Raw genomic sequence first — 25,474 nt, 5'->3', positions numbered from 1 at the left:
TATATATAGTATGCATGTATTTAGGTGAGGTCTCCTCTAGTCAAGGACTGTTATTCATCCTTCAGAGATGAGTGATGGAAGATTCTTCAATCAGCGAAAAATCAATTATTTTCTGAGTGCCTGCCCATATGCTAAAATTGAATTTGTTTTTCTAAGAGTATACAAACAGCATAATGGAGAAGATAAGCCACAAAGCGTTTACTGTAAGTGGTAAGGTGTAATAAAATTGGTTAGAGAAGATTAACTTGATTATGGTGTTTATTGTTTGGTATGTATGTCAACTCAGGACAAAAGTTAGGGAGGATTGCATGATGCAGGCCATAGTCAGCAGGAGAGCCTTCAGAGATAGGTGGATCTTGTGTTGGGTCTTGAAGGATGGGCGAGAACAAGGAGAACAGAGAATATTTCAGAGAGAGAATAGTGGTAACAAAGGTTCAGAGAAAAGGAACAAGAAACTGAGCATGCAATGTGAAGGTATAAAGGAGAGGAGAGGTTTACTGGATTGGAATTGAAGATGTGGGTCAGAAGAAGTAAGTGGCTGCTCACACAGTTAGGTGGGACCAGGTTATGCTACTAAATACACTTCCCCTTTTGTTGCTCTCCTTTTCTACTGGCATCTTCTTGGCATGGGTGCTGAAGGCAGTGTGTGAAAAGAAAGAGGGTAAAGGGGGATCTGTCTCCTGCTCTTGTAAGCAGAGCAGCTTGACCATGGGAGTCTTGAGGAAATATATACTAAGAGTAGTGTGACAAAAGTGAGACCTCCTAGAGATGCACATTACAGCTAAAGACAAATTGGGTTTTTGCAGTGTGGACAGGGCAGATTGCCAATTCCATTCATTGTGCTTCTGATTATCTTTTTTATTTTTATGGTTAATTGCTTAAATATGGGCTTCTGCTTTACTTATGAGCCTAAAGATTCTTATGTGGACAATGTACTTCCATGGACTAAACAGACTAAAAAAAAAAAATGTCTTACCCACTAAAATTAATTCTGGCAAGAAAAGTCAGTGTGTCATGTAAGCTCTTTGGGAGGCATTCTATCAACGAGAAAATTTTCTGTTGCCATTGCTTTAGCAGTACAAAGATAAATGGATGTTTGCAAGAAAATTATCTTGATACATAGAAATTCTGAGTCTTTGCCAAGTGTGTTTTATTTTGTTCAGAATTTTAAAAGGCAATTAGTCTATAATTTACTCAACCAGTATTCGATAATTAAACCTTAGAGTAACTACTACATGTCCTGTGCTTTTTGTTCTCTATATATTATTTCATTTAATGTTAATACTCTTGTAATTTTACTAAAAAAAATCTTAGGTTTAGAACTTAGCCCAAGGTCACAGATAGTGAGTGAAAAAAACTGGAATTTAAGCTTGTTTTCTCTGATTCTGTGTCTCATACTCTTTCTCTCCATAATATTTTTATTTTCCAGGATTATGGAATTCCCCTACCTTGTTAGACAATGACAGGCTTTCCTTTCATCCCTCCCTTACTCCATTCCTCCCTTCTTTCAAAGCAACTAATGAGATCTAAATTCTAGGAATTATTACATATTGTAGATACAAATAAAGTAAGATATTGTCCCTCACCAGGAAGGTATTACTAATCTATCAGCAGGACTAGATATTTAAATAATAAATGTGATGGAATATTAACAATGCCATGATTGTGTACATTCGTGGAGCCAAATCATTGACTCATTTTGCAGAGGGGAGTCATAAAGGGCTTCATAGCAAAAGTGACAATTGAACTGAGTCTTAAAAGATAAGTAGGCATTTTTAAGAAAAACTAGTGACAAGCGCAAGTGACATCCTCAGCCCAGGGAAGAGCATACATGAAGGCACAGAGGTTTTAGGAAAACTGCAAGCCAAAGTCTCACCTTTGCAAAAGCGTGTGAAGAACAACAATCTATGCAGGCTTTCATAAATCCTCTCTTGGGTAATTAGCTTTCTGGAATATTGCCAAGCAGCAGCAAATTTTCCTTTCTCAACACTCTTGGGAATATCTGAAAAGCATGATATATTTTCTTGCCACCAAACAGTATTAACATACTTAATTTGCATGAAACTACATGTAACAATGCCCATATTAAATGCTAAGTGAGTTGATTGCTTTCAGACAGAGTTTCTGGGCAACTTTATTCTAAAAACCTTGTTAACCTTATCCATAAACCTAATGCTATTCCCTTTATTGCGGAATATTCAAGCTTTAGGGGTGCATGAGCAGTTTTTGCTCTGAAGCATGAACAGAACTAGGAAGTCTCTTTAATTTAAAAGTTCTTCAGTGCCTCATAACACTATGTCTCCTTCTGAGTACAGCACGCTCTTGTCTTTTCCTTTCCAGAATCTCAAGGAAACTCAGACCTCCTAGTTTTTATGTTCATTGTCTTGTCACCTGTCTCCTAGGAAAAAGTCCAGATTTAGAAACACAAGACTCATAATGACCCGACATTATTATGGAAGGAAAAGCTTTGCCTTAAATCTGTTGTTCACCATCTGTCCCATTGGCATTTTCTCCCTTGGCTAGAGTGTCACTGGATTGTCCAGGGGGTCTCTCTGCTCATCCTGGTGTTACAACCTTTGTACAGACACATTACACATGAACCCTGCTGAGCTGGCACAGGTGTGTTCAGCAGGTGTCTCAGCTGTGTCACAAGCAGCCTTTTATATAACAGCAGTGTGGGCTTCACCACAGTGGGGAGGCATGAAGGGAAACTTCTGCATTGGATTAGGCACCTCTAACTGCCTCATTAGGTTTGATGCCCACATTGAACAGATTGATCTCAATTTAGACAAGATTAAGGTTTTAAAACTGTTTCTAATGAGCTGCTTTATTTGGCGCCCTCTTTGAGACAATATTACAGTGGGTTTAGCTCCTTCCTTCTCAAAACACTTTCACTGACTGAGATGGTTGGGACAAGCTTCTGACCGTGACTACTGAAACTGCAGGTAACTGCAAGGGTTTTCTGCTGCACCAGGCTTGTGAGCTGTTCTGACCCTCTCTGCAAATGGCTTGTGTGCCTGCTAAACCTGGCTGCAAACAAAGAAGCTATCTCTCCTCACCAATTCACAGTTCGAACTAAATACCAAAGTGCAGAGAAAAGAAATTGAAAGAGCAGAGTCCTGGGCTATGGAGGTTGAGAAATCTAGATTCAAGTTCTTGTTCCAATCTCTTACTAATTGTGTGACTTAGGACAAATTGCCTTGGGTACATGGCAATAGAAAAATTGGCCTCTCGCTTATTCAGTTGTGTCCCAGGCATTGTTCTACTTGCTTAGCAGATGTTAACTGTTTAATGGTCATAATGCACCTCTGAGGAAGACATTATCATTTTCCCTATTTTAGAGATGAGAAAATTGAGGCACATGGAGATTAAATGACGTAAGTTATATTTGCTGGCATAAGAGACACATTTCTTCCTTAACTGGATGCAGTATAGCACTGTGCTCTCATCCTGCTCCTCTTCCAGCTCCACCTCTGGGCAGCTGAAATTGTCTACTCCCTGCCCCTGCCTCAGGGGCCCCCAACCCCCGGGCCATGGATTTGTACCAGTCCATGGCCTGTTGGGAACCGGGCTGCACAGCAGGAGGTGAGTGGCGGGCAAGCGAGCAAAGCCTCATCTGTATTTACAGCCACTCTCCATCGCTTGCATTACCATCTGAGCTCTGCCTCCTGTCAGATCATCAGCAGCATTAGATTCTCATAGGAGCACAAACCCTACTGTGAACTGCGCATGCAAAGGATCTAGGTTGTGCGCTCCTTATGAGAATCTAATGCCTGATGATCTGAGGTGGAGCTGAGGCAGTGATGCTTTTTTTTTACTTGCTGGGGAGCGGCTGCAAATACAGATTATCATTAGCAAAGAGGTCTGACTGCACAGAGACCATAATAAATCAATTGCTTGCAGACTCATATCAAAACCCTATCAGTGAGTGGCAAGTGAAAGTAAGCTTAAGGCTCCCACTGGGTTCTGCACAATGGTGAATTGTATAATTATTTCATTATATATTACTGTGTAATAATAATAGAAATAAAGTGCACCATAAATGCAACGCATTTGAATCATCCTGAAACCATCTGCCCCACCCCCCAGTCCGTGGAAAAATTGCCTTCCATGAAACCAGTCCCTGGTGCCGAAAGGTTGGGGACTGCTGCCCAACCTGTTGACTGGAGTTGCTCTTAGGGTAGTGAGGTTTATGGGCCGGTGGACTTTCAGAAGGCGAGAAAGGATACTGACCAAGTCCCACTGGCTTCCCCAAATTCCACTCTGGACAGAGCCAGGCAGAATCCAATAAGGGTATATGCTGTATGTAATGAAAATTGCTTAAAATGAGATGTGTGTTTCAAGCCAGGAATCAGGGAGTTTCATTTTAAGCCTTAGTATTGCGTGGTGAGGTACGTATAATGTTCCCATATTAAAGTTCACAAAGATCAAGTATGGAAGATCTCATGTGATGGGACAAATGTGTATTCTCAGCACTCTCTAATTTTTGTAACAAATGAATTTGTTAAGGTTCGAATTCTGCTTATTGTACGCTTGAAAGCACATATGACTTCTCTGATCTCTTATGCTCCATTAAAGGCAAAACTTAACTTTAGACACAAGCACAAACACACGTGTTCTCACTGGTTTTTACAAACATGCACGTACTTAACTAATGATCAGTGAGTGCTGTCCATCTATAAAGCCAAATTTGGGGGCTATTCAAAAGATTTTTTGTGACTCTGGTTTATCAAGACTAAAAACAGAAGCAAAATACAAAAACACTAGAGCTTCCCCAAATCTGTCCTGAATGTTTTTTCTTTTCTAAACTGTAAGTTAAGTTCTCTAGGCCGAAACATTTCTGTTTTGTACTGGTCTCAGCCTATTGATAACCAGTGTTGCCTAGACCAGTCCCTATGGTTCTTATTATGATTGCAAGACATCCTCAGCAATAGCCATCGGGAAACCTTGAAAAAAATGTTGATTAGTTACAGATCCTGGAACTTACATGGCATACCTGGGACCACACAGCAAGGTTGTGAGTGGGGAGAGGGAGAAATGGGGGCGGGGGGGGAGAGGGGGGGAGAGAGAGGGAAAGAGAGAGAGGAAGAACCTGGGGTTCTGCTCTTATTGAGGTCCAGGGCGGGGGCCTAGGTTTCTTGGGCTCACTCTTTATTGGTGAATTTAAAGCAGTGATCTCAAAGGTCAGTTATGGAAATCAACCAAGATCTGTAAAACAAAAGAGTGTGGGGGCTGGGAGGATAGGAACTGACTTCATAATGGTGTGGCTGGCAACGTGTTTATTAGAGGTATCCATGTTTGAAGTGGATGCCTCTTTGAAGTAGACGCATGACAATTAAAGATTAAGTCAGGCACATGCATTGCAAAAAGAAAAGCCAACTGTCAGGACTCACACTACAACATAGCATGGATTTGCTGATTTTGTTTCTTCTTTTTCTCTTTTTTAACTTGTAAGGCATGCATCACATCTGTGTTGACAGTACGTCACATCACATTTGTGTTAACAGTAGACCCATTCCAAAGCATGTTAACAGTTCAGGGTTATTTTGGAATGGCCTTTGAGTACACTACACATGGGCTGGGACCATTGATCTATTTACCAAAAAAAAACAAAAACAAAAACCCTTTCACCCAGTGGACGGAGACCATCATTTTTGTCTAGTGACAACAGAAGACAATCTATGGCCAATGATAACGTTTACTGGAGTTTCAACTTCGTCTGTGGTATATATAAATTAGCAGGTATTGTAGAGGGGGACTCAAGGCAGTAAAATAAAATGTTTGCTGGCATTGGGAGGCCTGGGCCACTGATCCATTTGCTTCACAGCCACACTGCCTCCGTCTGGGCAGTAGGTTCTGGTTACAGCTGACAGTGCTTGGGTTAAACATGCTTTGAGGGTTCGAGCTTGAATCAAATTGTTTTCTTTTTGATAACACCATGGCATCTCCCTTTACACTGCCGAAGGGTCACCTCTATTATGCTGTGTTTCTTCCCAGCCACCACAGAGAAATGTTATGTCAGAGTTTGCCTGATCATTGTCACTATTTCCAAATTCTTTAGGCTGGTGACATTATGTTTCATGTCAGGCTTAACTTGGTCAGTCAAAGGGCCATAAAAGTAAGTGCCTAAAATCACAGAATTCCAGAATAGTTCCACTTCTGTAAAATTGCCAGCAGGCCTGAAGACCCTATCCAAATAGGTTTCACCTACTAATGCCAAGTTATACTGAGAAACTTTGGCAAATATATAAATGTGTGATATATCAGAGCTAACACTTTTTAAAAATTTTTTCTCTTGGATACTAAAGCAGAAGGTAGGTTTTTCACTGTCAATAATTCTATTCATCTGATTGATATTAGGGAGCTAATAATTGAGCCTTCAGTTGATACATTTAAATGCTAATTATATTAACTTGTCTTGTTTCATAATGTATGGCTACAGGAGAGGGAAAGTGAGAGGGCAAGATAGAAATAGAAGGAAAGACTGTTTTGCATGTTACTACTATGAGGTAATCTTTTGGTTTCTTTTCCAGCTCTTACATTTAAGATTCCATCATTCCATATTTCCAATTTGGAGTAAGGGCCATGAATTAAGTTCAACAGAAGAAACTGATAATTTTTCAATTCAGGTGAACTGGAAGTCAAGTTCAGCATGTTCAGACAATGCAAAGAACACGTGCAGATGCTATAGGTCCAGGAAAGTGCAAAGTGATAAATCAAAAAAGAGGTCCTCAAATGAAAACATAATAATAAAGAACCAAGGCTACTAAAATAAGGAACAGATAGGAACTTAGACAAAAGTTTTTGGCCATCAAAATTCAGGAACTAACCAGCTGCATTTTATGCACAGACTATTAACAGCCAAACCTATTCTTCTTCTTCCGTTCTCTTCATTTCTACCAGAAGATCTTACTTGTCTTGAATCACATTCCCAGAGACTTAATTCTGTTTTCTAAGATGACAGCTGATTGGACTAATTTGGCTCAGATGCTCCTAAGAAACGCAGCAGTTCTAGGCCATTGCTTACATAATGATCACCTGAGCTTAGAAAAGCCCAGGCCCTGCCACATACCAATTAAATCCAAATAGCCCTGCCCTTGATACACAACACGTGGTCCCTGAGTAAGTAGCATCAGCATCACCTAGTAGTGTGTTAGAAATGCAGACTCCCAGGCCCAACCCCAGACTTGAATAAGAATGCATCTTAAAGAGATCTCTAGATGATTTACATGTACATTAAAGTTTGAGAAACGCAGCTCTAGGGCCAGAGATCAGCAAATGTTTTCTTTAAAAAAACAAATCACAGTAAATATAGTAGGCTTTGTGGGCCATATGTAATGTCACTTTTTTTTCTTTGTCTTTTATTTTCTTTTTAAGTAATGCTTTCAAAATGTAAAAGCCATTCATAGGTTGGGACATTCAAAATCAGATCATCGCTGTATTTGAATCACTCTATAATTTATGAGACTATTGACTAATGAAGAAATTAAAGGTCAGGAGTTTAAATTTCTTACCTAGGATAAGAGAGTAGTAAAGTGAGAACTACAATCCAGATTCTGCCTTTATTCTTTCCACTATTGTGTTCTGCCTCTTTTTAACATTTTACATTTCTTAGGGATGTTTGCATTATGAATGTGCCCTAAAGAGAACAAAGAGCTAATACTACATTAGCAAATAATACCTCCATTTATATAGTGCTGCTATGTGCCAGACCCTGGACTAAGATTTCAAAATATGTGAAATAATTTAATAATCTGCATATCAATGTTATGTGGAGTTACTGTCATATCCCTATTTTCATTTGAGGAATCTGAGGATTAAAAAGGTTGATTAACAGGAACAGATCAAGATGTCAGAGTAGGAAGACCCTGAGCTCGCCTCCCTCAAAGAACTCATCAAAGCTACAACTATACATAAAACAACTCTCTCTGAAAATGACTTGAAAACTAGCAGAATGGCTCTTCTACAGCCAAGATTGTAAAGAAAGAACTTTATGGAGTCTGGTAGGAGGGGAGGAATAGGAGTCACACCTCTGTTGGGTGACCCAAAAGACGAGTGGGATCTCAAAGGCTCTGGCATCCTCCCTAAGGAGTGAGGGATTTAAGCTCCACATTGGGCACCCCAGCTCTGGGGTCTGGCACCAGGAAGTTGAGCCCTCTTGGTTTGTTGGAAAAGCAGTCAGCCTTGCCAGAGGGCTATAGGAAACTAAGACTCTACTCTTGAAGAACATGCACACAGACTTGCTTGCTCGCAGTCCCAACACAGAGTCAGCAGATTGAAAACTGCTTGGTGTTCTGGCTGCACTGCCGGGACACCCCCAGCATGCCACCCAGCCCAAACCGGGCTCCAGCCACAGCCTTGCTCCAGCAACTGCCATTTTGCCTTAGGAGAAGCCAAGGCTCACACCACGATCCTGCTCCAGCCACTTGGGCCCTGGCCCTGCCTCCAGCCAAGGCAAAGACCACCATCAAGCAGGGAAGAAGCAAAGCTTGTTCAGGACTGCAGCTTCAGGCACTCGGCCCCTGGCCTTGCTCCTGGCCAAGCGGCAACAACCATCACACCTGGGAGAAGTATTGGCTTGCACTGAGCTCCAGCTCTAGCCCATATGGCTCCAGCTCTATCCCCCATGATGGCAGTGACTGCCAGCACACTCCAGGAGAAAATGCAGCCCACACTCGCTTGGAACCCAGCCCTCCTACAAAGCCACTGAGCACATGCAGATTGCATAGGGACACTCCCATAAAAGAACATATCTTCAAGACTGGGATAGGTAATTGTTTCACCTAATTTCATAGCGACAAAGTCAAAAAAATGAGAAGGCAGAGGAATATTCCCAACAAAAGAACAAGATAAAGAGTTCAAAGCAACAGTCATAAAAATGCTCACTGAACTCGGGAAGAGAATAGAGGAACATGGTGAGAAATTCAACAATGAACTAGAAAATATAAAAAATAACAAATCAGAGATTAAGAATACAATAACTAGGGCTTCCCTGGTGGCGCAGTGGTTGAGAGTCTGCCTGCCAATGCAGGGCACACGGGTTCGAGTCCTGGTCTGGGAAGATCCCACGTGCCGCGGAGCGGCTGGGCCCGTGAGCCACAATTGCTGAGCCTGCGCGTCTGGAGCCTGTGCTCCACAACAAGAGAGGCCGCGATGGTGAGAGGCCCGCGCACCGCGATGAAGAGTGGCCCCCGCTTGCCACAACTAGAGAAAGCCCTCGCACAGAAACGAAGACCCAACACAGCCATAAAAAAAAAAAAAAAAAAAAAAAGAATACAATAACTAAAATGAAAAATACACTAGAAGGAATTAACCTCAGATTAGTTGATGCAGAAGAACACATAAGTGACCTGATAGATAAAATAATGGTAATCACCCAAACAGAACAGCAAAAGAAAAAAACAATGACAATAGTTTAACTGACCTCTGGGACAACATCAAGTGTACTAATATTTGCATCATAGGGACCCCCAAAGGAGAAGAGAGAGAACTGTTGAAAATGTACTTGGTGAAATTGTGGCTGAAAACTTCCCAAACAAGCAAAAACTAAGAGTTCATCACCACTAAACTGACCTCACAAGAAATGTTAAAAGAAAATGTCATAATGAGAAATAAAAGAATACATGATGGAAAAAATCTCACTGGTCAAGGTAAATATATAGTAAAAGTAATGGATCAACCACTTAAATAAGCTAGTATAAAGGTTAAAAGACAAATAATTGTAAAATCAACAATAATTACAATAAACAGTTAAGGAATACACATAAAAATATAACATGACAACAAAACATACAACATGTAGTGGGAGGAGTAAAATATGTAGATCTTTTAGAATGTGTTTGAACTTAAATGACTATCAGTTTAAAACGAATGGTAGATAGATAAATAGATAGAGAGATATATATGAACCTCAGGTAACCACAAATCAAAAACCTATAATAGATAAACAAAAAATAAAGAGGAAATAACCCAAAGCTAATACTAAATAAAATCATCAAACCACAAGAGAATAAACTAAAAAAAAAGAAAAAAAAAGAAAAAAGAAAAGAACTGAGAGGAACTACAAAAACAGCCAGAAAACTGGTAACAAAATGGCAATAGGTACATAACTATCAATAATACCTTAAATGTAAATGGACTAAATGCTTCAATCAAAGATAGAGAGTAGGTGTATAAATTAAAAAAACAAGACCCATCAATATGCTCCTACAAGAGACTCACTTCAGACCTAAAAATACACAGAGACTGAAAATGAGGAGATGGACAAAGTTTATAACAAATGACAAAGAAAGGCATTATATAATGATAAAGGGGTCAATCCAAGAAGAGGATATAACATTTGTAAACAAATATGCACTTAATATTGGAGCACCTAAATATATAGAGCAAATATTAAAGATTTAAAGAGAGAAATTAACAGTAATACAAAAATAGTAGGGGATTTTAATCCAACTTACATCAGTGATTAGATTGTCCACACAGAAAATCAATAAGGAATCACTGGACTTAACTGACACATTAGGCATCTGGATGAACTTTATATATATATATATATATATATATATATATATATATAACATTTTACTCTGAAAACAGCAGAATATACATTTCTTTCAAATGCACATGGAACATTCTCCAAGAGAGAGCACATACTAAGCCACAAAACAAGTGTGAATAAATTTAAGAAGACTGAAATCATATCAACCATCTTTTCCAACCACAACTGTACGAAACTAGAAATCAACTACAGAAGGATAACTGAAAAAACACAAACACCTGGAGAGGAAACAACATGCTGCTAAAAAAAATGGGTGAACAAAGAAATCAAAGAGGAAATCAGAAAATACCTTGAGAAAAATGAAAATAAAAACACAACTTCCAAAATATATGGAATGCCGCCAAAGCAGTTCTAAGAGGGAAGTTTCTAGGAATATAGGACTACATCAAGAAACAAGAAAAATCTTAAATATAAACCTAACCTTACACCTAAAGGAATTAGAAAAAAAAAAGAAGAAAGCCCAAAGTTAGCAGAAGGAAGTAAATAATAGAGTGGAAATAAATAAAATAGAGGCCAAAAAAAAAAAAAACCAATAGAAAAAATCAATTAAAGAGCTGATTTTTTTGAAAAGATAAACAAAATTGATAAACCTTTAGCCAGGCTCATTAAGGAAAAAAGAGGGCCCAAATAAATAAAACTATAAATGAAGGAGGAGAAGTTACAATTAAAATCACAAAACACAAACAATCATAAGGGAGTACTACAAAAGTTATATGCTAACAAACTGGACAACCTAGAAGAAATGGGTAAATTCCTAGAAATGTACAATCTTCTAAGACTGAATTAGGAAAAAATAGAAAATCTGAACAAATTACTAGAAATGAAATTGAACTAGTAATCAAAAAACTTCCAACAAACCAAAGTCCAGAGTCAGATGGCTTCACAGGAAATTCTACCAAGGATTTAAAAAGGAGTTAATACCTATCCTTATCAAACTAATCCAGAAAATTGAAGAGGAGGGAACACTTCTAAGCTCATTTTACAATGCCAGCATTACCCTGATCCAAAACCTGACAAAGGCACTACAAAAAGAAATTACAGGCCAATATCCCTCATGACCATAGGTGCAAAAGTTCTCAACAATATATTAGCAAACAAAATTCAACAATATGTAAAAAAGATCATATATCATGATCAGGTGGGATTTATTCTAGGGATCCAAAGATGTTTCAATATCTGCACATCAGTCAATGTGATACACCACATTAACAAACGAGGGATAAAATCACAAGACCATCTCAATAGATATAGAAAAAGCATTTGACAAAATTCAACACCCATCCATGATAAAAACTCTCAAAAAGTTGACCTAGAGGAAACATACCTCAACATAATAAAGACCATTTATGACAAATGCACAGCTAACATCACACTCAATAGTGGAAAGCTAAAAGCTTTTCCTTTAAGATCAAGACCAAGATAAGGATGCCCACTCTCAGCACGTCTATTTAACATAGTACAGGAAGTCCTAGTCCTTTTATTTCTTTTCATTTTCAGACAATGAAAAGAAATAAAAGGCATATAAATTGGAAAGGAAAAAGTAAAATTGTTACTATTTGCAGATGACATGATACTATATATAGAAAACCCTACAGAGTTCACCAAACATTATTAGAACTAATAAATGAATTCTGTAAAGTTGTAGGACACAAGATTAATATACAGAAATCTGTTACACTTCTATACACTAATAATAAACTATCAGGAAGAGAAATAAAGAAAACAATCCTATTTACAATTGAATCAAAAAGAATAAAATACCTAGGAATAAATTTAGCCAAGGAGGTAAAAGATATATAGTCTGAAAATTGTAAGACATTGATGAAGAAAATTGAAGACAATACAAATAAATGGAAAGATATTCTGTGTTTATAGCTTGGAAGAATAATATTTTTTAAATGCCCATACTACCCAAAGCAATCTACAGATTTAATGCAATCCCTCTCAAAATACCCATGATATTTTTCACAGAACTAGAATGAGTAATCCTAAAATTTTTTTCCTAAAATTTGTATGGAACCACAAAAGACTCTAAATAGCCAAAGAAATCCTGATAAAAAGAACAAAGTTGGAGGTGTCATGCTCCTAAGTTCAGACTACACTACAAAGCTATTGTAAGCAAAGCAATATGGTACTGGCACAAAAACACACACATAGATCAATGGAACAGTATAGAGAGCCCAGAAATAAACCCATGCACATGTGGTCAATTAACCTACAACAAAGAAGGCAAGAATATACAATGGAGAAAAGATAGTCTCCTCAGTAAGTGGTGCTGGGAAAGTGGACAGCTACATGTGAAAGAATATAACTAGAGCGTTTCTCACACCATATAGAAAAATAAACCCAAAATGGATTAAAGACCTAAATGTAAGATCTGAAACCATAAAACTTCTAGAAGAAAACATAGGCACCATGTTCACTGTCATTGGTCTTAGTAATATTTTTGTGGATATGTCTCCTCAGGCAAGGAAAACAAAAGCAAAAATAAACAAATGTAACCTAATCAAACTTAAAAGCTTTGCACAGAGAAGGAAACCACCAACAAAACAAAATGGCAATCTACTGAATGGGGGAAGATATTTGGGAACAATATGTCTGATAAGGGGTTAATATCCAAAATATATTAAGAACTCATACAACTCAATCAAGAAAACAACCCAATTTAAAATATATATATACAGAGGACCTGAGTAGGCATTTTTTCCAAAGAAGATATACAGAAGGCACAGGCATATGAAAAGATGCACAGCATCAATCATTATCAGGGAAATGAAAATCAAAACCCCAATGGTATCTACATAGGTATTATTGTCAGATATCACTGTCAAAGTGGCTATTGTCAAAAAGACAAGAAATAATAAGTGTTGGTGAGGATGTGGAGAATAGGGAACCCTTGTGCACTATTGATGAGAATGTGAATTGGTGGAGCCACTATAGCAAACCATTGGGAGGTCCCCCCCACCAAATTAAAAATAGAACTGCTTTACAATTCAGCAGTTCCACTTCTCAGATTTATTTGAGGAAAACCAAAACACTAATTTGAAAATATACATGCACCCCAATGTTCATAACAGCATTATTTACAATAGCCAAGATATGAAAACAACCTAAGAATCCATCAACAGATGAATAGATAAAGAAGTTGTGGTATTATATGTACAATGGAATATTATCCAGCCATAAAAAAAGAAATTTGTCATTTTTCACTACATGGATGCACCTGGAGGGTATTATGCTTAGTGAAATAAGTCAGACAAACACAAATACAGTATGATTTCACTTATATGTGGAATGTAAAAGATAAAGCAAAAGAACAAATGAAACAAAACCGAACAGACTCAAAGACACAGAGAACAAACTAGTGGTTCTTAGAGGGGAGAAGGGTGGGGGGAATGGCAAGATATATGAAGAGAATTAAGAGGTACAAACTACTAGGTATAAAATAAGGAATGTAGTCAATATTTTATAATAACTTTGTATGCAGTGTAATCTATAAAAATATTGAATTACTGTTTTACACCTGAAATTATTATAATATTGTAAGTCAACTATATGTCAATTTTTTTAAAAAGTTAGATAACTTGCCAAGTTTCACAACTAATGAATTTGAACCTAGGACTGTTGGAATGAAAGACTCTCATGTGAACCCACTACATTGAATTCTCTTTACATTATTGTGTAAGGAATAAAAACCTATAAACACCATGCTTCCCAGCCTTGGGTTAACATCAAAATCACCTGGGGCACATTTAAAAAATATGGCCACTTGGGAGGACCTCTGCAGAAGGGGAGAGGCAGCACTGGGAAAGGAGGGCCTCTGGAGTGTGGGGTTCTGGAGTTTGGAGTTAGGGCCCTGAGTAAGGGTGTGTGGGTGGGGTTTAGGCCCAGCGTGTTGGAGGGTGTCTCCGAGTGTAGAGGTGGGGCCCTGGGTGGGGGTGTAGAGGCGGGCCTTGGGTTCTGCCCAGCAGGAAGGAGGCTCCGAGGGCAGAGGATTAGGCCCAGGAGTCCAGCAGGCTCCCTGGTGCCTAAGTGGACAGGGAAAGCACTGGCTGTGTTCCCTTCTGTTCCTTTGCACCCCTCCCCACCATCTCCGCCAGGGTTTCCCCCGTCTCCATCTCTGCTGGACCCCTAACCACAGAACAATATATCAAGCTTCATACCCCTGCTACCTCTCCCTAACCCCTCCTCCACCCTGGTCATTTGTTCCGGATAGACAAAGGAGCAGTTCTGGAGGCTGGGAACTCTAAGATCAAAACGCTGGCAGATTCATTGTCTGTGTCAAGCAATATCTAGATATTACATGCACTCTGCCTGTCCCCTGCCTGAACCTGGGATTTTTCCACTGAGTGAGTGGTCCTGGGACCCACATTGGCATTGCTCATTTGGTTGATGAAGACATATTGACAGAACTGTTGTTGGTTATACCCTTTTGCATTCTCACTAGCAATGCAAAAAAGGGACTGTTTCTCCACACCCTTGCCATCAGATTATATTGTCAAGCTTTTGAACTTTTGCTAATGTGCCAAAGAAATAGCTATCTGGAGAGGGCAGAGAGCAGAAGCAAGAAGAACTACAATCCTGCAGCCTGTGGAACAAAAACCACATTCACAGAAAGATAGATAAGATGAAAAGGCAAAGGGCTATGTACCGGGTGAAGGAACAAGATAAAACCCCAGAAAAACAACTAAATGAAGTGGAGATAGGCAAACTTCCAGAAAAAGAATTGACAATAATGATAGTGAAGATGATCCAGGACCTCAGAAAAAGAATGGAGGCAAAGATTGAGAAGACGCAAGAAATGTTTAACAAAGATCTAGACAAATTAAAGAACAAACAAACAGAGATGAACAACAAAATAATTGCAATGAAAAATACACTAGAAGGAATCAATAGCAGAATAACTGAGGCAGAAGAACGGATAAGTGACCTGGAAGACAGAATGGTGGAATTCACTGCTGCAGAACAGAATAAAGAAAAAAAGAATGAAAAGAAATGAAGACAGCCTAAGAGACCTCTGGGACAACATTAAACGCAGCACCATTCACATTATAGCAGTCCCAGAAGGAGAAGAGAGAGAGAAAGAACCAGAGAAAATATTTGAAGAGATTATACTTGAAAACTTCCCTAACATGGGAAAGGAAACAGCTACCCAAGTCCAGGAAGCGCAGAGAATCCCATACAGGATAAACCCAAGGAGAAACACACCGAGACATATAGAATCAAATAGGCAAAAATTAAAGACAAAGAAAAATTATTGAAAGCAGCAAGGGAAAAATGACAAATAATATACAAGGGAACTCCCATAAGGTTAACAGCTGATTTCTCATCAGAAACTCTACAAGCCAGAAGGGAGTGGCATGATATACTTAAAGTGATGAAAAGGGAGAACGTACAACCAAGATTACTCTACCCAGCAAGGATCTCATTCAGATTTGATGGAGAAATCCAAAGCTTTACAGACAAGCAAAGGCTAAGAGAATTCAGCACCACCAAACCAGCTGTACAACAAATGCTAAAGGAACTTCTCTAAGTGGGAAACACAAGAGAAGAAAAGAACCTACAAACTCAAACCCAAAACAATTAAGAAAATGGTCATAGGAACATACATATTGATAAATACCTTAAACATGAATGGATTAAATGCTCCAATCAAAAGACACAGACTTGCTGAATGGATACAAAAACAAGACCCATATATATGCTGTCTACAAGAGACCCACTTCAAACCTAGGGACACATACAGACTGAAAGTGAAGGAATGGAAAAAGATATTCCATGCAAATGGAAATCAAAAGAAAGCTGGAGTAACAATACTCATATCAGATAAAATAGACTTTAAAATATAGACTGTTACAAGAGACAAGGAAGGACACTACATAATGATCAAGGGATCAATCCAAGAAGAAGATATAACAACTATAAATATATATGCACCCAACATAGGAGCACCTCAATACATAAGGCAACTGCTAACAGCTATAAAAGAGGAAATCGACAGTAACACAATAATAGTGGGGGACTTTAACACCTCACTTACACCAATGGACAGATCATCCAAAATGAAAATAAATAAGGAAACAGAAGCTTTCAATGGCACAATAGACCAGATAGATTTAATTGATATTTATAGGACATTCCATCCAAAAACAGCAGATTACACTTTCTTCTCAAGTGCACACGGAACATTCTCCAGGATAGATCACATCTTGGGTCACAAATCAAGCCTCAGTAAATTTAAGAAAATTGAAATCATATCAAGCATCTTTTCTGACCACAATGCTATGAAATGAATTACAGGGAAAAAAACGTAAAAAACACAAACACATGGAGGCTAAACAATACGGTACTAAATAACCAAGAGCTCACTGAAGAAATCAAAGAGGAAATCAAAAAATACCTAGAGACAAATGACAATGAAATCAAGACGACCCAAAACCTATGGGATGCAGCAAAAGCAGTTCTAAGAGGGAAGTTTATAGCTATACAAGCCTACCTCAAGAAACAAGAAACAAGAACAATCTCAAATAAACAATCTAACCTTACATCTAAAAGAACTAGAGAAAGAAGAACAAACAAAACCCAAAGTTAGCAGAAGGAAAGAAATCATCAAGATCCGAGCAGAAATAGAAACAAAGAAAACAATAGAAAAGATCAATAAAACTAAAAGCTGGTTCTTTGAGAAGATAAGCAAAATTGATAAACCATTAGCCAGACTCATCAAGAAAAAGAGGGAGAGGACTCAAATCAATAAAATTAGAAATGAAAAAGGAGAAGTTACAACAGACACCACAGAAATACAAAGCATCCTAAGAGACTACTACAAGCAGCTCTATGCCAATGAAGTGGACAACATGGAAGAAATGGACAAATTCCTAGAAAGGTATAATCTTCCAAGACTGAACAAGGAAGAAATAGAAAATACGAACAGACCAATCACAAGTAATGAAATTGAAACTGTGATGAAAAATGTTCCAACAAACAAAAGTCTAGGACCAGATGGCTTCACAGGTGAATTATATGAAACATTTAGAGAAGAGCTAACACCCATCCTTCTCAAACTCTTCCAAAAAATTGCAGAGGAAGGAACACTCCCAAACTCATTCTACGAGGCCACCATCACCCTGGTACCAAAACCAGACAAAGATACTACAAAAAAAGAAAATTACAGACCAATATCACTGATTAATATAGATGCAAAAATCCTCAACAAAATACTAGCAAACAGAATCCAACAACTCATTAAAAGGATCATACACCATTATCAAGTGGGATTTATCCTAGGGATGCAAGGATTCTTCAATATACGCAAATCAATCAGTGTGATACACCATATTAACAAATTGAAGAATAAAAATCATATGATCATCTCAATAGATGCAGAAAAAGCTTTTGACAAAATTCAACACCCATTTATGATAAAAACTACAGGAAGTGGGCAAAGAGGTACCTACCTCAACATAATAAAGGCCATATATGACAAACCCACAGCAAACCTCATTCTCAATGGTGAAAAATTGAAAGCATTTCCTCTAAGATCAGGAACAAGACAAGGATGTCCAGTCTCACCAGTATTATTCAACATAATTTTGGAAGTCCTAGCCACGGCAATCAGAGAAGAAAAAGAAATAAAAGGAATACAAGTTGGATAAGAAGAAGTAAAACTGTCACTGTTTGCAGATGACATGATACTATACATAGAGATCCTAAAGATGCCACCAAAAAACTACTAGAGCTAATCAATGAATTTGGTAAAGTTGCAGGATAGAAAATTAATGCACAGAAATCTCTTGCATTCCTATACACTAATGATGAAAAATCTGAAAGAGAAATGAAGGAAACACTCCCATTTACCATTGCAACAAAAAGAATAAAATACCTAGTAATAAACCTACCTAGGGATACAAAAGATCTGTATGCAGAAAACTATAAGACACTGATGAAGGAAATTAAAGATGATACCAACAGATGGAGAGATATACCATGTTCTTGGATTGGAAGAATCAGTATTGTGAAAATGACTATACTACCCAAAGCAATCTACAGATTCAATGCAATCCCTATCAAATTACCAATGGCATTTTTTATGGAACTAGAACAAAAAAATCTTAAAATTTGTATGGTGACACAAAACACCCCAAATAGCCAAAGCAGTCTTGAGGGAAAATAACGGAGCTGGAGGAATCAGACTACCTGACTTCAGAATATACTACAAAACTACAGTAATCAAAACAATATAGTACTGGCACAAAAACAGAAATATAGATCAATCGAACAAGATAGAAAGCCCAGAGGTAAACCCACGCACCTATGGTCAACTAATCTGTGACAAAGGATGCAAGGATATACAATGGAGAAAGACTGTCTCTTCAAGAAGTGGTGCTGGGAAAACTGGAGAGCTACATGTAAAAGAATGAAATTAGAACACTCCCTAACACCATACACAAAAATAAACTCAAAATGGATTAAAGACCTAAATGTAAGGTCAGACACCATCAAACTCTTAGAGGAAAACATAGGAAGAACACTCTTTGACATAAATCATAGCAAGATCTTTTTTGATCCACCTCCTAGAGTAATGGAAATAAAAACAAAAATAAACCAATGGGACCTAGTGAAACTTCAAAGCTTTTTCACAGCAAAGGAAACCATAAACAAGACAAAAGACAACCCTCAGAATGGGAGAAAATATTTGCAAGTGAATCAATGGACAAAGGATTAATCTCCAAAATATATAAACAGCTCATGCAGCTCAATATTAAAAAAACAAACAACCCAATCAGAAAATGAGCAGAAGACCTAAATAGACATTTCTCCAAAGAAGCCATACAAATGGCCAAGAAGCACATGAAAAGCTGCTCAACATTACTAATTATTAGAGAAATGCAAATCAAAACTACAATGAAGTATCACCTCACACCAGTTAGAATGGGCATCATCAGAAAATCTACAAACAACAAATGCTGGAGAGGGTGTGGATGAAAGGGAAACATCTTACACTGTTGGTGGGAATGTAAATTGATACAGCCACTATGGAGAACAGTATGGAGGTTCCTTTAAAAACTAAAAATAGAATTACCATATGACCCAGCAATCCCACTATTGGGCATGTACCCAGAGAAAACCATAATTCAAAAAGACACATGCACCCGAATGTTCGTTGCTGTGCTAATTTACAATCGCCAGGTCATGGAAGCAACCTAAATGCCCATCAACAGACGAATGGATAAAGAAGATGTGGTACCTATATACAATGGAATATTACTCAGCCACAAAAAGGAACGAAATTGGGTCATTTGTTGCGACATGGATGGATCTAGAGCCTGTCATACAGAGTGAAGTAAGTCAGAAAGAGAAAAACAAATATCGTATATTAACGCATATATGTGGAACCTAGAAAAATGGTACAGATGAACCAGTTTGCAGGGCAGAAATTGAGATACAGATGTAGAGAACAAACGTCTGGACACCAAGGGGGGAAAGCAGTGGGGGGATGAGGGGGTGTGATGAATTGGGCGATTGGGTTTGACATGTATACACGGATGAAAAAAAATTTTTTTTAATTAAAAACTTAAAGTTAAAAAGAAAATATATGGCCACTTGGGCACTGCTTTTGTGGATTCTGATTCAGTAGGTTTGTATTGAGGCCTAGGCATCTGCATTTTAATTGAACTTCATAGATGCTTCTGGAGCCCAATAAGTTTTGCATTTTTTTAGTATTTTATTAGCATGAGACCTCATATGTTCAAGTGTTGAAAAAGTAGAGTTTAGATTGTAATGTCAAAACACAAACAGAAGTCCCACATGTTTCAGAGCATTCAGAAGCAACTTTAAATCCAATCCAGCTCTGCTGAGGCCCTGACACCCTGCATAAATGCACCCCATTTGAGGGTTCAGGAGAAAGGTACTGGATCCTGCTCTTTTGTCATCCACTTATTGGATATAGTTACTATGGACAGGTTATTTGGAACCACAAAGTTACCATCTGCTTCCAGAGGCCTCAGCATGTGCCTTGCTCAGGATTGGGACTCTCACCATGGTCCACCATCTGGACCATGGTTCACTGTATGGAATGACCAGCTGCTCTGGTGTTCTCTGAAGTGTGTTGTTTTCTCCAGATCGAAAACCACAGTGTTCCATATTCCATTCTTTTTCCAGTAGCTCTCACAAGCCTGACTTCAGTAAATAAACACTTTCATTGTCAGGCAGTGCCTTCATTTCTATGTCTCTAGCAACTAGCCTCATCTAGTGAAACTTTGCAATCTACTTAGTAGTGCCCCGGTACCTTCCAAAGTTCCCTTCTGACCACAGTTAAGTTATAACAGCTAAACTTTCTACATCTGACTTTGAAATAATATTCTTGATTTCTCTTTGTTGTCAAACAGTTTTCTCCTAAACCATCCTTCACTGTCCTGAGGACATTAAGCTTCATTCTCACTCTTCTCCCTGTGGCTCCTTCATATGCCAGGAATCCTGCAAACCATTGTGCTTTCAACCCCTACTTAGTGTTCCACGGAACCAAGCTGTTGGCTAGGAAATTTATAGAGCACTTGGTTAAAAACTCTTAAATCAGTCTGGCTTTTTGAAACTGGAGACTGCTTTTGGCAGCAACATTCTTAAGCATCTTGCTTGGCTGGTATTTTTAATTAACACAGCTAAATGCCTTGTATTATCTGTCCAGGCCAGCAGGACGAAATTAACAGAGAGACAAAGGCAGAGATGTTGACAGGGCTGAGAACCAACTTTGGAGAGCTTGGTCTTAATCTTACTGCAAGGTTAAACAAAGTTTCCCTAAATCCTTCAAAGCATTTGCCCCTTTCCGAACTTGAGACTGAAGTTGCTAGCCTTTGGCAGCCAGGTTCACTAGGGTAATCCAGGCTCTGGGGATTTTGAAAGGGAAAGGCTAGAATTAACTTACGCCAAAAACCTCACAATCAGAAATAGCTATTCAACATTCAACACCTACTGGCTTCATAACTGTAAATAACAGTATTTAAAACTGACAGTATCATTAATGTATGAACTTGTTTCATGCTCCAAACAACCCTGGAAGTATCATTATCCCAGCTTTTGGATAGGGAAACTGGAACTCACAAAGCTTTAAGTGAACTTTTTAGAGGATAAAGATGTAGGTAAATAGTAGAGTCAAAATTTAATTTAGCTTTTCTAATTTCAAGTTACCTATAATGACACTGTGATTACATTATATCTGATTTAGTGAAGATTCTATCCAATGAGCAAATTTCCAGTGGGGAAGTGCTTGCTAACTACAGGCAAAGGGACAACTCATCATAGCACAGATGATCAATCCATTCCATACAGAATATGCAAGAGACGTGTTTTCTGTCATGGCCTAATTTAAGCTTGCACTAACAGGGACTTTGGGAATTACAGCTCTTTTTGTTCCCTCTTGGTGAGAATTAGCTTGGGTTATGATCGAACTGGCTTGAGAAGGTATACTAGTGTTTTTAAAGCAACAAAAATAGAGAAAGAAAAAAAAAAAAAAGAGTCAGAGCTCCAAACTGGGAATGGGGGAGCTGCTTCTTTCAGCCAGAGTTTGTGACAAATGCAATGAAGACTCAGGCTGGTTGACTAGTTCCTTCCCAGCATGTCTCCTTCTTACAGTTAATGTTTATAAAATGTTCTACTATGAAGATATAATTAGAAAGTAAAATCTTAGCTAGAGTTCAATTAAGTGGATCATTCATTTAGTGGATTATTCTTTCTTTCTGAAGTATTCTCATCAAGAGAAAGAGAAAAATCTCAAGATAGCAAGGTGATAATCAAGATAGAGACAAAATAAGATGTTACCAGTGTCTAGGCTGTGTCCTGGGGTTGGCACACGCATAGCCTAACTCTGCCCCTAAATTAACTGTGTGGTCACAGACACATCCATTTATGCTGTGAAGTCTTCACTCCTATTTGTGGCTAGTTGAAGGAGGAATCTGTGGGGTGAACTGGTATCCAGGTACCACAGCTTAGATACTGTCAAACTTGGTGTTTCAGTTTGTTCATCTATAAAATGAGGATATAATCACTGATTTCAAAGAATTATTTAGAAGATTAATTATGATATTTTCAAAAATTTTGTAACCTGTAAAGTACTATGCATTTAATAATGATTGACATTATTTGAGTAATTCCTATGTATCAAGCACTATTCTAAGATACCTATATACACACATATACACATATGTTAATTTTTGGATATTAATTCATTTAATTGTCACCAAACCAACATGTGTTAGAGAATATTATTCATTTGAAATATGAGGAAACTGAAGTGAAAAAAGTTTATATGCATATAAGAATTATTATTATTCATTCAAAAATACTTGTTAAGTGCATACTTTGAGTCAAGTACTTCTCTCCTTTTATCTTTTTCTCTGTTAACTCCTCCACCCTCTCCTGTTTCTCCTTCCCTTCCTCCTTTTTGCCCTTTTCCTCTTTCTTCTTCCGACAATAAAAAAAATAATGCTAGACTCAAAGGCAAAAGATCTGTGCCAAGTTCTGGTGTTATGTGGTCTTGAGCAAATCACTGCTTCTCCTTGTATCTATTTTCTACCAATCTCATAGGCTGGTTGAAATGATGAGTAGGATAAAATAAAGAGAAGATACTTCCTAACTTAACAAGCTTATATATAGGTAAGGAAGTGAAACTGTTACCATTGACATTACAACTACTACTAGATAATTTCTAAGATGCTTGCTGTCATTCCTGACATCCTAAGAGTCTAAGTCTCTCCATCTCACACGGCACAGAACTGATGCATAGGATGATGACTTAGGGAACCACCCAGTCTCCAAGAAAGCAGGCCAGCAGATAGGAATGCAATCTCTAGTTAACCAGAAAATGAAAACAGCTAATCATGCTTTAAACAATCTGGTTTATGAATGTTTTTAGTCTGTATTGAATAAGTGCTGATCTGCCTGGGAAACTGATAGGGTAGGAAAAAAGACGAACTACCAAATATGAAAAGGTATATAAGAGTTATGATAGCAATTGGTCACATTCTACTAACTGAATTGTTATACACTTGTATCAGGAAAAGAAATTGAGACTGTCTGCTCTGAAAGGGCAGGGAATAAGTCAATTAAACTTGCCCTGTGAAGCACTCATCTGTTCATGTGTTTGCTAAATAAATGCCTATTGATGATGAGCATGAAGCAATTAGGAATTGGGAGAATAGTGATAAGCCTTGAATGCATCGGTCAGAAAATCTCTGGTCACAATTCTAGCCCACATAACAGATTTTTGAAAAGCCCTGGTGGTTTTCATTTAATTTAGTCACAATTAGTAAGTCTTGACCTTGTGACAGGCACTGGGCTAGGCTCTGGTGATAAAATAAATGACTGCTGCTCTCAAGAAGTTTGTATTTGTCACATTAGTTGCCCTGGTTATAATGATACATGAGGTCTTTTATGGTAAGGAGAGATAAAACCCCAACATTGATAAAGTTTGGAAATTCATTTGTTAATAGAAGTTTTCTAGAACAGAATGAGAAGAGAAACCCAAAAGACCCAAGTGAGTCCAGCAAACTCTCCAGACTGGTGCTTCAGTGAAAGGATGCACAGCAGAAGGGTTAGGTGGCTATAGTTCTCCAACCTTTTGAGCATCTGAGTCTCATCAGTTGGAAGGATGTGGGAAGCAGCATTATTTCTATTGAATCACGAAAATTCTCCACATATGTTTGTGTATATGAGGGAGGGAGGGGGATTAAGACCTAGTTTCCAAATTAATATTCATTAAATGCTATTATACAGAATGTTAATTAGTAAATCAACCAGAAAGAGTTCAATACATGAATAATTTGGAAAAATGTTGTGCCCATGTATTACAGAGCTCCTTGGAGACTTTACTATGCCAATGCACCCTGTGAATCTCTAAGAAAGGTAAAATTCTATTAGGATGCATGGGACCAGGGCTAGCCTGGAGTTGACCCACGTTCGCATTGGAACTAATGACCAGTGTCACAATTCTCACTGGAAATATACAGACTGAAAGAATTTTGTGAACATTTTAGTGAGTTATTTGCATATGTCCTTAGCATCTGGAGGAGTACATTACAATTATCACTGCTGCTTTAAGCCCTCCAAATTCTCAGACTTGCTTGTATCATAATTTCTCTTCTTATATCATGAATCAGACTTTGACACTCTGCACTTATAACATTCCATTTAGTTGCCATGATGTATTTGGTAGACATCAGCAAGAGACTATTATGGTTTCAATATGCATGTGTATGCACGTATGTGTGTATATTTTCTTTTCAGAAGACAGATCACCAGCAGTCTCCTGCTATTGTGTGAGTGGTAAATGCCACAGTGAATTGTCATTTATTGTATCCCAAATTGTTACTGGCATTAATAACTCTGGTACTATGGCTGTGTTTGTTGTGTCAACCAGACATATTCCCGCTATTAACTTTTGGATAACAGCAGCAGCTTGTCTAATGAAAAATAATGACTTTAAAACAAAGAACTCCAAATAATTTGATTCCACAGAGAAGCCAATAACAGAAAATCAGGGCATCCTCTCCAAGTTCCCACATTTCCTGTAGCACTAGTTTTGAATGACTTTATTAACTCTGTCTCTGTAGCAGTGCAGGAGACATAAAAATTAGTATGAATATCTTTTTTTCCTTCACTCCTCAGGTCTCTGAGGATCTGAACAATGCATTTGAAATGGTTGATTGTAGCATTCTATTAGATAAATTAACCTCCTCGTGTGTGATGCTTCAACTAAAAATTGGATCACAACTTATGCAAACCTAATAAGCTAAAGACACTGTGTGTGTGCATGTGTGTGTGTGTGTAATAGGAGGAATATTTCCATTCCTGTTAGTAAATTATGAGAAATAGGAAACAATTGCATTCTCAGCCCAATAGGAGATTTTTTTTTTTTTTTTTTGCATA

Source organism: Balaenoptera physalus (genome assembly GCF_965194825.1).
Source record: "Balaenoptera physalus genome assembly, chromosome: 10".
NCBI lineage: Eukaryota > Metazoa > Chordata > Mammalia > Artiodactyla > Balaenopteridae > Balaenoptera > Balaenoptera physalus.
This window is presented reverse-complemented; position numbering follows the sequence as displayed.